This window comes from Desmodus rotundus, chromosome 7 (genome assembly GCF_022682495.2).
Source record: "Desmodus rotundus isolate HL8 chromosome 7, HLdesRot8A.1, whole genome shotgun sequence".
In the NCBI taxonomy this organism is placed as follows: Eukaryota; Metazoa; Chordata; class Mammalia; order Chiroptera; family Phyllostomidae; genus Desmodus; species Desmodus rotundus.
In genome coordinates, this window is record NC_071393.1 from 52,952,460 (window position 1) to 52,965,804 (window position 13,345).

Genomic DNA, 13,345 nt, shown 5'->3' on the forward strand with positions numbered 1-13,345 from the left:
GGGCCATAGGAGAAGTGGAGCTCATAAGTTGACCTGGGGAATGTAGAGAAGGCTTCCCGACAGACATATCTTGTCTAGTAGGAGTGTGCTGGTATGCAGTGTCGGGAGGGGTTGGTGCAGAGGTGGCAGGGATGGCATCTAAGCTGAGAGAATGGTGTGAGCAAAGGCTGAGCAGCTCTGGGGAACCAGGCATGCTCAGATGACCACAGCAGGTTAGTGTGTTTGAAGAACCGGCTATGAAGATGAGATTTGGAAGGAAGGCAGGGACAAAGATCATGAAAGGCCTTGAATGTCACAGAAAAGGAGTTTATTAGATTTTATCTTGGAGGCACTGGGGAGCCACTGAAGAATTTGGAGCAATGCACTGATACGATGAGATTTTTATGTTAGAAAAATCCACTCTGGTGGCAGGGTGGAAGGTAGATTAGAGGGCAGCAAGTTGGAGGAGGCAAGAAAGACCGGTGAGGATGCTTTCAGAAAATTTAGCTTGGTAGACAATGCGGCAAGCATAGGGCAGTGGGGAGGAGATGGAGAACAGAGATTTGTGAAATACACAGGATTTGGTAATTCATTAGCTATGGGACAAGGAAGAGAGGAGTTTCTGCTTGGTCAACTTGACATTTATCCAGATAGACAAAAAGAGGAGCAGGTTCTTTTGAGGGGGTTTGGGAAGAGGAAAGATGTGTTTGGCTTTGAATGTAGTAAATTTGAGGAGTTGATGGAACATTCAGGGCATGTCGAGGGGGAAGGGGGCTCCACAGGTCTGGAGCTAAGAACAGAGTTCTGAGCTAGAGATACGGATTTGGGAGTTGCTCTGGCGGGTGAGTATGGTAAGTAAGTGTGAGTAGAGTAGGTGAGTAAGCATGAGTAGAGTTGAGTAAGAAGAATGAGAAGATAAGAGGGATAATGAAAGAGCATCATGACACTTCAACCCGAAGTATTTTAATTTGCATCTCTCAAGAACAAGATTTTCCTAGATGACCATGACATCATTTTTCCACCAAAGAGAACCCACATCACTTCAACAGCATTCAAAATCTTGTCTGTGCTCAAATTCCCAAATTCTGTTCTTTTAAGGTGTTTCTTAAAATTGAAATCCAATCAGATTTCACGCGTTGCAGTTTGACTGTTACCTTTCTTTAGTCTCAGTTGGAAATCCTCCCACATCCCTCTGTTCTCCGTGACACTGAGTGGTTTCAGAATGTGGGTTAGTTTTATAAAACAGTCCCATTCACGGTTAGCATTAGGCCAGCCATTTTCAGTAGTTCTCCAGAGAGTGATGTTTGCACCTCCCACTACGTCACATCAGGGAGATTCTAATGTCGGGACAGGTCCCTTTCATAGTTAGATTTATGACTATATATCAAAAACTGTACAAATTATTGGATGTGACAAATATATATATCCAAATATATATTTATTTATAAATGTATACTTATTGTGTATATATTTATGTATATCTATTTGGACATATATTTATATTTACATATATATTTGGATATATATCTAAGTTATGTGTATATATATATGGCCTGGTCTTTTCTACAGAGTGATACATATTGTGATTCTCTCATCCTTAAAATATAGTCTAACACCTTCACAGATATTTATTCTGATTGTTTTTAATTTTCATTTTTATTTCCCCACAGAAACTTGTGTTGCAAATAGTTTGTTCTGGTGCGGAGTGGTCTGATTCCACGTGACCCAAGCCTTTGGTCAGTCAGGTTCGCTGACTTGACTACTGTCCTGCCTCAGCAACCATTATCCCCACGATTCTGATAGGCAAACCAGGGTCTGAGGGATGGACAAGAGAAAGAGTTGCCTGTTGAGAAGGCTGAGAAGGAGCAGCCAGAGAGAGAGGAGATGACTCAGGAGTGAGAATGTTTATATCAGTTATGACTCTTGGTGGCAAATGAAAGAAGCCAAAAAAGCAGGCTGACTGAAGAAAAAATGGAAATTTATCTAAAAATATAAGGGTAGTCAGGTGTATAAGTATAGGCATATCACTGGAATTTGATATTAGACCATATGGGAAATACCCCCAATTTTTGGTTTTCCTCTCTATTCAAAAAGTCTCAAGGAAGTCAGTGATTGGTCTTTCCTGGTGAGACCCACTCTGGGGGCTGGTCAACTGTGGCAGGGGGAGGTGGAGGCATGTGAGTTTACAGACATGGTGGCTGGGGCTCTACTGGGTGGTAGAGGCATTTCCTAGAGAGGAGAAATTGTTGGTCAGGCTCTCAGAGGGGCTTATCCCTGTGGCGCATTAAGATAATGAGGGAAAGACGTTTACAATATGGGGATGGGTCACTGTGAGATATAGCAGGCAGTCAAATGGGAGAGAAAAAAGGTACTCATTGGGCTTGGCACACAGGATGTTAGCATTGTTAGTTTTAGCAGGATTGGTTTTAGTGGAGTGAGGGCAGTGGACTGAGGAAGGACTAGGGCATTGGGAGCACAGAGGGCTGTATTGTGGAAGCCTGATTTGAAAGGAGGGAGAGGTGTCCACTAGCAGCCAAGGTCTCAGGTAGAAAACACTTGCAAGGAGTCCTTACCTGGGCTCCATGAGGCTGGGCCTCTATCAACCCCTTAGAAATGGCATGCAAAACGTACCCGCTTCTCAAAGAGATTTGCGATCCACAAATACTAAGAATGACCATGCTACAGTGAATGCGGCGACAAAAAGGGAGAGGTGAAAAACACGTGAGATGGTGGATAGCTCAAGCATGCCAACAAGGAGGGGGTCAGGTGGGAGCCAGTACTGGAAGGAAATTATTATTCCTGTTGGGAAGAGGACAGGTTGTATGTTTTTCTGATAGACTGGGGAGAGATGTGAGATCTGGGGCAGTGCAGACACCTTTGCGGGTAGGGTGGTGGGGAACCACGAGCATTCCATTGCTCTCTCTCTTGTTCCTGGTCCATCTGGGCTTGGCATCAGGATAAAAGCTCTTTCTATTGACACCTGGCCAAGAGATGGTTAATCTGTTCTCTTTCTTAGGCTTGCTGTTGGGTTTACTGCCTCCATGATTGTTTCTGACTGATGTGCCTTGTCACCCCTGCCTGACGTGCATGGCGAATTTGAACTGGAGCTGTGTTTGCTGTGTGGGAGCTGTCCCCTGCCCTGCCTCTAAGACAGGTCACTCATTAATCTTTGTGAGTGAAACTGACAAATATGAACGATTAACCTAAAGGTAAGCTACATCCAGGGCTTTCCCCCAGTTTGGGCTTCTTATGTTGGAGTCTCCTGGGGATGATTCAAGAGAGTAGGTGCTTATGTAGGGAGGTATTTATCGTGGTTAATTTACTTACAGTGAGTGACCTTTGTTTCTTAAATGATCTCGAGACAGAATGGAGGGAAAAGGGGGTCTTCTGAGCCAGGGGCTCAGGATCTGGAACTCAAACTTCTCATGGAACGATTTCAAATTGGTCTTTCAGATTTCCCATGCCTTAATTTTATCATCTGCAAAGGCAAATAATATTGTGCTCTTGTGTTAATGGGGGACTGAGTCTGCTGACATTTCTGAGCAATACCACAGGAATGGACTGTTGAACACATTTTGTGGAGGGAGAACTGGAAACCCTTAGCAGCCACTCCTGTGATCTGAATGTTCTTCAAGCTGCAATTGTGAAAGAACCGGTTTCTGGAAAAAAGCCTAGTGACGGTACTTTAGAAAATCTTACTCACAGACAACACTCGTATAGCAGAGTGCACTGAATTTTAACTTAAGGCATTTTTGATGTAAGGGTATATATTTTTCTACTTTTGATTTTCATAAACCCTTGAAGCTGGTGATCTTTCTGTACTACTGAGATTCTGTTTAAAAGTGATTAAATAATAAATCAGCAATTATTAAGCTACCTGGGACTTAGCTGTACTTTTTAAAAAATTGCATTCAATCTATTCTTTTTTAATTTTAAAAATTGTGGTAAAGTATACATAACATAAAACTTACCTTTTAAACCATTTTAGGGTATAGTTCAACATCATTAAGTATATTCACATTGTTGTGCAATCATCACTACTATTCATCTCCACAATTAGCTGTGCTACTTCAGACATGAAAGGCAATGATCTGTTTGTTGCCGTCAGTGACTCCTTCTGCTGGGGATCTGTAACAAGGTGGCAGGCTGAGTAACCTTTCACTTCTGGGAGGCCTCTTATTTCTGAGGAATGCTTCTGAAATGAAATGAGAAGTTGAAGACAAGAGGCCTCTATTAAAGACTGAGCTTGTCAGGGTCCACAGTGGCTTAGGGTTTCTATTATAGCTCAGCCTGAAGGTTTATTCTCACAGCTATTGTTTGCATACAAGATAAAGTGGGTTTATGTGGAGGGCAGAGGAGTGTTCCCATGTTTCTGTAACACCCGGAGCTACAGAGCAGAGCTCGGGACAGCTTAGCACTGAGTGACGATGTGGTGGCAGCCACAGCTATGGCAAACATTTGCTGGCCTTGGCTACCTGATGTCACGCAGCAGCAGTAGGAAGGAGCAGGAAGGGAACTGTGAAGGGATGAAATGGCACAGGATCTGTGCTCATTGTCCCAGCTCACTAGCCAAAGAAAGAGAGACTGGAGAAATGGACTTCTGGCCAAGATGATGGTGTAGGTAGATACATTTTGCTTCCTCACACAACCAAAAGAAGGACAACAACTAATTTAAAAACAAAAAAAAAATAGCCAGAACTGCCAGAAAATCAAACTGTATGGAAGTCCAACAACCAAGGAGTTAAAGAAGAAACATTCATTCAGACTGGTAGGAGGGGCAGAGACAGGCAGCTGGGGCGGAGAGGACTCATGGCATAGTGACGTCTGGAGGACCAGGACAGGCGAGGCTGTGGTTGGTGGAGCAGGTGGTCCCACATTTGCATGTGGATAAACCAGGAGGAACAACTGGGGAGCGAGACAGACCATGCAACCCAGGGTTCCAGTGTGGGGAAAGGAAGCCTCAAAACCTCTGACTGTAAAAACCTGTGGGGGTTGAGGTGGCCGGAGAAACTCCCAGCCTCACAGGAGGGTTCATTGGAGAGACCCACAGGGTCCTAGAATGTACACAAAACCACCCACTAGAGAATCAGGACCAGAAGGGCCCCCTTTGCTTGTGGGTAGTGAGGGAAGTGACTGAAAGCCAGCCAAGAGCTGAGCAAGTGTCACTGTTCCCTCTCTGACACCTCCCCGACACACAGCACCACAATGCAGTGATGTGGGTTGCCCCATCATGGCAAATACCTGAGGCTCTGCCCCTTACTACATAACAGGCATGTGGAGACAGAAAAATATGGCCCAAATGAAAGAACAGATCAAAGCTCCAAAAATAGAACTAAGCAATGAAGAGATAGCCAATCTATTAGATGCAGAGTTCAAAACACTGGTAATCAGGATGCTCACAGAAATGACTGAGCATGGTCACAAAATAGAGCAAGAAGTGAAGCCTATGAAAAGCAAAATAAAGGAAAATATAGTTTACAACCAAATGTACTGAAGGTCAATACATCAAAGAGGGGACTCAGGTGTATATCTGACTGGTTGAAATGCCTCCTTTGGAGGACTGAGTTATTTTTCCATTTGGTGTGGAGATAAAAGTTTGCCCTTTATATTTGTGGAGGAAAGTTCCTGTTATGTTGCCCAGTAGCTCTGCCACGGAGGGAAATGTATATCCTTCCCATTTGACTAAGGAGTCCTCTGCAAGTGAGTTCAAAGTCATGGGGTTGACACAGCCTGGGCCTCACTGAACTCAGCACTACCCTGTTCTCCTTGAGGGAGGCCCCGCAGAGTGCCAGGACAGCCTGCTCCTGCTCCAGCCTATAACCAGCCATTTACTGTTTCTGCGATACCATGTTGGATGTGGGAACCAACTCTCCCTATTTCTCAGCTCCCCTCTGCAGTGTAGAAGGCCTGGTGGTAGGATGGAGAATGTGACCTCCTTATTCATCATGTTTTGATTTATGAGAAACATGGAAGGTAACATTAGAGTAAAGCCATATTAGCAAAGGAAAATTTAGGCAGGAAGAGCAAGAGACTTGTTCAGTGGGTTGATGGGCATGCCAGTCTGTGCGCCTGTCTGCCTCTCTCCTTCCCCCTCATGTCTCTGTCTTTCTGTCTCTTGCTGTATCTCTCTCTGTCTTGTGTCTTTCTATGTGTGTCTCATTCTACATTGTCTCTGAGCATGCGCCGAGCCCCAATTTTATGCCAAGTACTATGCTAGATTCTGAGAGCCTAAAGGCAAATGAAACACTGTGAATAATAATAGCAACTCACATTGTCCTTATTTGCTTAGTGTGCACCAAACTCTGTTAAGAGCTTTATATACATTACTATATTTATTCCACACAACAGCTCTATGTGATATTACAACATTACCTATTTCACAGACAAGGAAGCTGATTTTATAACTTGCACTAGGTCTTGTAGCTTATAAGGGCTTAGGTCTGTCTGACTCATGGGTCTGGACCCTCATTTACTATTTAGCAATTAACTTGAGTTCCTTGGGACTTCAGGCTTCCTGTAGGAATGTTTTATTATATTGAATCAATTCTAGGTTGTTGATCTGTTTAAGGTCTAGGAAGCAATGCAGAACTCTGAAATTTAATTGCGTGTATATGTGTGTGTGTGTGTGAGAGAGAGAGAGAGATGAGAAAGGAAGAGAGAGACATAGGCACAGACTGACAGACAAATCGACCCACCCATTGATCAAGTCTCTCTTTCTCCGTTTTCTTTATTAGTGTGGATCTGGTTTAATGTCTTCTTACATGTTTCTTATGAATCAGCATGAATGAGGAGCAACGGTGTCCAGTACTACCTTATATGCTGTGGGGAATACAAAAGATCGGCAAGAGTTTGGCAACTCAAGTATGGAGAAAAGAAATAAAAGCACTTTCGTTTCTAATGTTTAGAACACAATAGAACTATTATTTAACCACACCATTTTTTTGGGGGGGGGAGGGCCAGGATGAGTTGCATTTTATTTTTTTGTTTTTGTTTTTTTAAATATATTTATTGATTATGCTATTACAGTTGTCCCATTTCCCGCCCCCCTCACTCCACTCCATCCTGCCCACCTCCTCCCTCCCACATTCCCCCCCTATAGTTCATGTCCATGAGTCATACTTATAAGTTCTTTGGCTTCTACATTTCCTACACTATTCTTACCCTCCCCCTGTCTATTTTCCACCTACCATCTATGCTATTTATTCTCTGTACCTTTCCCCCCATTTCTCCCCCTCCCAATCCCCTGTTGATAACCCTCCATGTGATCTCCATTTCTGTGGTTCTGTTTCTGTTCTAGTTGTTTGCTTAGTTTTCTTTTGTTTTGGTTTTAGGTGTGTTTGTTAATAACTGTGAGTTTGCTGTCATTTTTACTGTTCATATTTTTTATCTTCTTTTTCTTAGATAAGTCCCTTTAACATTTCCTATAATAATGGCTTGGTGATGATGAACTCCTTTAACTTGACCTTATCTGAGAAGCACTTTATCTGCCCTTCCATTCTAAATGATAGCTTTGCTGGATACAGTAATCTTGGATGTAGGCCCTTGCCTTTCATGACTTGGAATACTTCTTGCCAGCCCCTTCTTGCCTGTAAGGTCTCTTTTGAGAAGTCAGCTGACAGTCTTATGAGAACTCCTTTGTAGGTAACTGTGTCCTTTTCTCTTGCTGCTTCTAAGATTCTCGCCTTCTGTTTCATCTTGGCTAATGTAATTATGATGTGCCTTGGTGTGTTCCTCCTTGGGTCCAGCTTCTTTGGGACTCTCTGAGATTCCTGGACTTCCTGGAAGTCTATTTCCTTTGCCAGATGAGGGAAGTTCTCCTTCATTATTTGTTCAAATAAGTTTTTAATTTCTTGTCCTTCCTCTTCTCCTTCTGGCACCCCTATAATTCAGATGTTGGAATGTTTCAAGATGTCCTGGAGGTTCCTAAGCCTCTCCTAATTTTTCCGAATTCTTGTTTCTTCATTCTTTTCTGGTTGGATGTTTGTTTCTTCTTTCTGGTCCACACCGTTGATTTGAGTCCCAGTTTCCTTCGCATCACTATTGGTTCCCTGTACATTTTCCTTTGTTTCTCTCAGCATAGCTTCATTTTTTCATCTAGTTTTCAAACAGATTCAACCAATTCTGTGAGCGTTTTAATAACCAGTGTTTTGAACTGTGCATCCGATAGGTTGGCTATCTCTTCCTTGCTTAGTTGTATTTTTTCTGGAGCTTTGAAGTGTTCTGTCATTTGGGCCTTTTTTTTTTCGTCTTGGCATGTCTGTTACTTAAAGGGGTGGAGCCTTAGGTGTTCACCTGGGCGGGGTAATGCTGGTCACTGTGCTGTGATGCTGTACGTGGGGGAGGGGCCGAGAGGGAGCAATGGTGCCCACTCCACTCTCCACTGGATTTTAGTCACTCCCTCTGCTACCCACAATCAAATTGGGCCCCTCTGGTGCTGGTTCCCGAGTGGGTGGGCTTGTGCACACTCTAGGCCCCTGCGGGTCTCTCCAATGACCTCTCCTGTGAGGCTGGGAGTCTCTCCTGCTGCCGCCCCAACCCCCACGGGCGTTTTCAATCAGAGGTCTGAGGCTTCATTTCCTCCGTGCTGGAGCCCTGGGTTGCACGGTCAGCTTCGCTCCCCGCCGTTTGTCCTGGCCTATCTGCGTGACAGTGTGGGGCCGCGGGGTGCTACCCGCCACTCTGCCTGCCCTGTACTCCGCCACTCTGAGTGCGGTCCTCTCGGTTTATCTGTGCGTGAATGTGGGGCCGCAGAGTCTGCCAGTGGTCAGACTGCCTGCCCCGTTCGTCCCACACTCCGCCAGTCTGGGTCCCTCCACGGCCACGTGAGTCCTCTCTGCCCTGGTGCCCGTCTCCGCCCCTCCTACCGGTCTGGATGTATGTTTCTTTTTTATCTCCTTGGTGTCGGACTTCCTTGCCGTTGGATTTTCTGTCAGTTCTGGTTGTGTGAGGAGGAGCAGTGTGTCTACCTACGCCGCCATCTTGGTTCTCCAGGGCTTATGTTTTTAACTTAAGTAATTAAGCACAGGCTTTGGAGTTAGACCGATGAAATTCATATCCAGGTTCCTCCACTTCCTAGTTGTGTGACTTTGGGTCAGTTGCTGAATTTCTCTGAGCCTCAGTTCTCCGATTTGTAAAATAACACCTCTTTTTTATAGAGTTCTTGGGAGTTTTAAAAGAGATGATGCCCCAAAGTTTTTGCCAAAATTAACTTTAGCTTTTTCATTCTATGAATAGTGTTGGCAAAGTTAATTTAATTAAAAAAATGCTGAATACACTCCTGTGTGGTGAAGATGTAGTGGCTGCATTGTCCTACTTTTACAATTCAGAGACCTAGTTTCAGGGAGAGCTCTTCTCAGCCCAAGCACTGCAGTGACCTGGAATCTCCAGCCCTATTGCCTACAATCTGCTTACCAAACACATAATTTCTGAGGCTAGGAGAGCCCTCTCCAGAACTCTACCCCAGGATGTGCTCCCTCCTCTGAGTTCTTGTGTAGGATCTATTTTGAATGTTTAATGAAAAGAGAGAGACAGAGAGAAACAAATAATAATAATTATAAAAGAGAAGAAGCAGAAGGAGGAGGAGGAGAAAAAAAAGAGGAGGACAAAAAAAAATAGGCCAATCACTTAAATAAAATTTGCCCTGCAAAAATGTTGGATCATCTTGGTCCCAGCCTTGCTTTTCTCCTCCCCAAATCAGGTGCCATTTCCCAACACACTGGGCACTTTTTCACGCTGGTGCCTCTGATGACGTGGTTCTCTCTGCCTGGAATAACCTTCCTCTTACTTTCCCAACATTTCCAACTGTCAAAAGCCCAGGAACTGTGTTGAATCGCTTTCTCCAACATCCACAGATAGAAGAAATATTTCCCTCTTCTGTAGAACTATGCCACTTTGGAAACACTCCGATTATGGTCATTGTTACAGTCTGCCTAGTTAGAAGCAGGGTGTCTGTCCACCCCTGCTTTGCAGGTTGCTACTGTATTATCTGCTTTGTGCTCTCAACAGGTGAGCAGAGCCCCTAAAGATTCTGGGGGCAAAGACTGAGAGAGCCTTAGGTCATTTGTAATGTTCCAGAGCTTCCTTTTCTTTGGTAAGGAGAGCCCAGCGAGCATGGTGTAGGCAATCCCACCCCACAACAAGAGACTAGGGAACAGTTTTAGATTAGTTTTATATTTTTTATGACTTGTATTACATTATGGTAATATTTTCAGGCTTGTAATTTTGAAGTACCTCTGGAAGAAACTAGAGGAAGCCCACTTGTCGACCCAAAGGAGATAGGAAAAGTTGTGATTGGATACTGTCACTGTCAATCATCTTCAATATGATAAGGAAGCAAGTCAGCTGAAGAAGGAAGGACATTCTAGTGGTATTCACTGTGCTTGACTGTGGACAGATCTTGTTTACACCTCTTCTAACTTGGGGGGTCTTGACTGTCCATTTGGACTTTTAAAATGTTGAATGTTTAAGGAAAGAAAACCTGTATTAAAACTAATATAAGTAATATCTACTTAGTTCTTAATATTGAGGAAAAAAAGGAGGCTCTTCTCTAATACTCTTTAGACTGATGTCTCAGAGTTCAGAGTCTCCTGCTACTTAGTTTATAAGAAGAACCTGCTTATAATTTCTGGGGCTTTTGGGGGAAGGAAGGCTGCCATGATATTCAGATAAAACTGTGCCTAAAACACGAGGATATAATACAATCACATGGCACAGAGGAGGTGGTTGGGAAATCCTTACTGAACAACACAAGTTTATGCTGTCTAAAACTATTTCTTATGACAAACTGCAATGTCCATCATTTTAATATGAGATGAGCAATGCAGTGGTGTAATCTGAGAAATTAGTTTGCATGGCCTGAAGTTGAACTTTAAATTCTACCATTATAGTGCTCCATGACTTCGAGTATCTAAATCATAGGCCGCCTGGGACGGGTAACTCCGTTGGTTAGAGCATCAACCCAATGCACCAACGTTGCAGGTTTGATCCTGTCATGGTACATACAAGATGTGGAGAGCAGGACCAGTAAAATGGCATCAATCCAGTCAAGCTAGCATAAAGTATATAAAACAAAGTGGAGTCACTCATGCCAACCAATACGACTGTCAGTCAGCCATGCCACTTTGGTTCAAGAGGGAAGCCACCTAAGTCAGAACAGACACATCTGGCAAGGAGACACACCTAAGATATCTGCACATGTGGTCAGAACAGCCGGGTCTGCAGAGTGGGACCACCCATAGATAGTCCCTGGGGATAGTCCCCACTTGCCATCGGGGGTCCCAAGATACTTATCAAGAGACCCAGAGGGTGGAGCACACCATTCTCAAGGTATAACTGAGGCAGGCTCCAGACCGCTGCTGAGACAGCCGAGCTCCACTCACCAGAGTGCTGCTCCATGTCATGCCAATCTCCCTTGTCATCAGCCTCCAGAGGCTTGCCCTGCTGGACTGAGGACTTCGTCTGCCCTGCTGCCCCCCTGGCTCCAGAGATCCTTCCTTGCAAGACACTGATGACTCCATTGCCCACCGTGCTGTCTCTAGGACCTGCAGACTGAGAGTCTCAGATTTGGGTTCGTTATCCCCCATTGATTGCTGTGTACGTCTGTTATATTTCTCTTAGATTGTTAGAGTGCGAGTAAGATACTAATTTATGTTGATGTTCTACTTTGAGTGAACCTGCATTCAATAAAAGCCGAGTGAATAGTATAGTTACTGTGTGCGCCTCTTGTCTGTCCCTGGGTGCTGGGCTGCTCCACAGGCAGCTAGCTGAGCTGTTGCCCGGCTGACTACAGGGAAGACTGCACCGTGAACATGCACACATGATCCAAGAAGCAGCCAATGAATGCGTAAATAAATGGGACAACAACCTGATGTTTCTCTCTCTTCCACTTTCCCTTCTTCTCTCTCTAAAATCAATCAATAAAAATTAAAAAAAAAATAAATCACAAGTCAATTCAGACCCTGGGCAGGATTCCTGGACTGACTATGAAATCTGGGCAGGTGGCAACCATGGGGCTCTGTTACAGAACCCCGTTTATGCTGTTCTGGAACAGCTGTGGGGTTCAATTGCCCACCGCCAAGAAGTGTGACTCCCAGAGCAAGAGTTTGGTGAAAAAGAAAAGGGGTTGTTCATTTAAAGGTTATATAGATTTAGAATTATGGTGGAATTCTGCCGTTAAGTCCTACTCTCTTTAAAACATCCCAAAACACATAGTTTTGTCTTTCTCTGCCAAACCAGGCCAGTTTCAGAATCCGCCAGTCAGAGGTACTGTCCTTCAGAAAAGCAGAAATCCGCAGCTCAGCATTCCCGGTCACAGGTCAGCATTCCCATCATCTCCCATTAATCCGTGCTTGGATAGGCAGGTCCTCACAATTCCCAGTGGGTCTCCTCTTTCTTACTCCAGCTCTTAGTCCAAAACCACGCGGCACCTCCTTCCACAGCAGACCTCATGATGGATGGACGGACGGAGGCAGGGGTGCCCTTCTACATCCTTTTAAACCACATGGCTGCTACCCTCATGGCTGGGCCAGGCCACATGGCCGAATCCTCAGAGGAGTACACGTAGCCCCTCCCTCACTACAGGCAGCATGGGGAATCTTTCTTTTTCAGACCACCCTTGTTTTAAATCCTGACCAGGAGCTTCCTACAGGACCTCACACTCAGCACTATGGTTCTGGAAGTCACATAGACCTGTTACCTGGGTGGCAGCAGAGCTTCCCTTCAGGAAAGACTTGCCATAGTTATGCAAAATATCTTAAATACTCCTCCAATTTCCCTTCCCACATCCAGGGGCTGTGGGGAAATATGCTCTATTCCGGTATCCTCTTGCTTTGCACCCCATTTTTGCTCCACTAATTTGCCCTTGACTACTTCTACCTAAGAGCCTGGGGCTCTGGCACAGGCTTAAGTGTTGCAAACAATGGTATTGTAAGTGAGCAGATGGAGCAACCTGGAAGCAGCATATTAACCAAACTATTACCCACAATTCCATTATTCCAAACCAGTGCTCAGAAACAAATTTTCAGCCAAACCATCTCACTTCTCCAATCCCTTCCCAGAGCCATTTCCTTTTTTCCTTCTAGGTCTTTAGGTGGCCCATGCCCTCACGGCCACCTAAAGGGTGTAGAGAAATTTTCAGACTAGGAATTGCAGTTTTACTCTCCCACACCTGAGGGGGTCAGTCTTCTGTGGGCAGTTCTCAGCCATGTGTTGGGTGCCAGATACTGTTACAGATTGCCCCCCCCGCCATGGGTCTATTACTCTATGATTCTTTTTGCCCACCTGCTGATACGAACTGTGGCTCTCAATGCCTGAGTTTGGTAAAAAGAAAAGGAACTATTTATTCAAAAGTTATACAGGTTCAGAATAA

General features: G+C 44.5%; 1 long non-coding RNA gene across 2 annotated transcripts in view; it reads left to right on the top strand.

Moving 5' to 3' along the window:
- Nucleotides 1-11,761, top strand: part of LOC139441039 (uncharacterized) — an 85,575-nt gene extending 73,814 nt beyond the window's left edge. The window contains exons 3-4 of one of the 2 annotated variants that reach the window (XR_011651428.1): nt 2,996-3,188; nt 11,400-11,761. This is a non-coding gene — a long non-coding RNA (uncharacterized lncRNA). The other variant, XR_011651429.1, reaches the window with a different exon arrangement.
- Nucleotides 11,762-13,345: the final 1,584 nt, after the last annotated feature.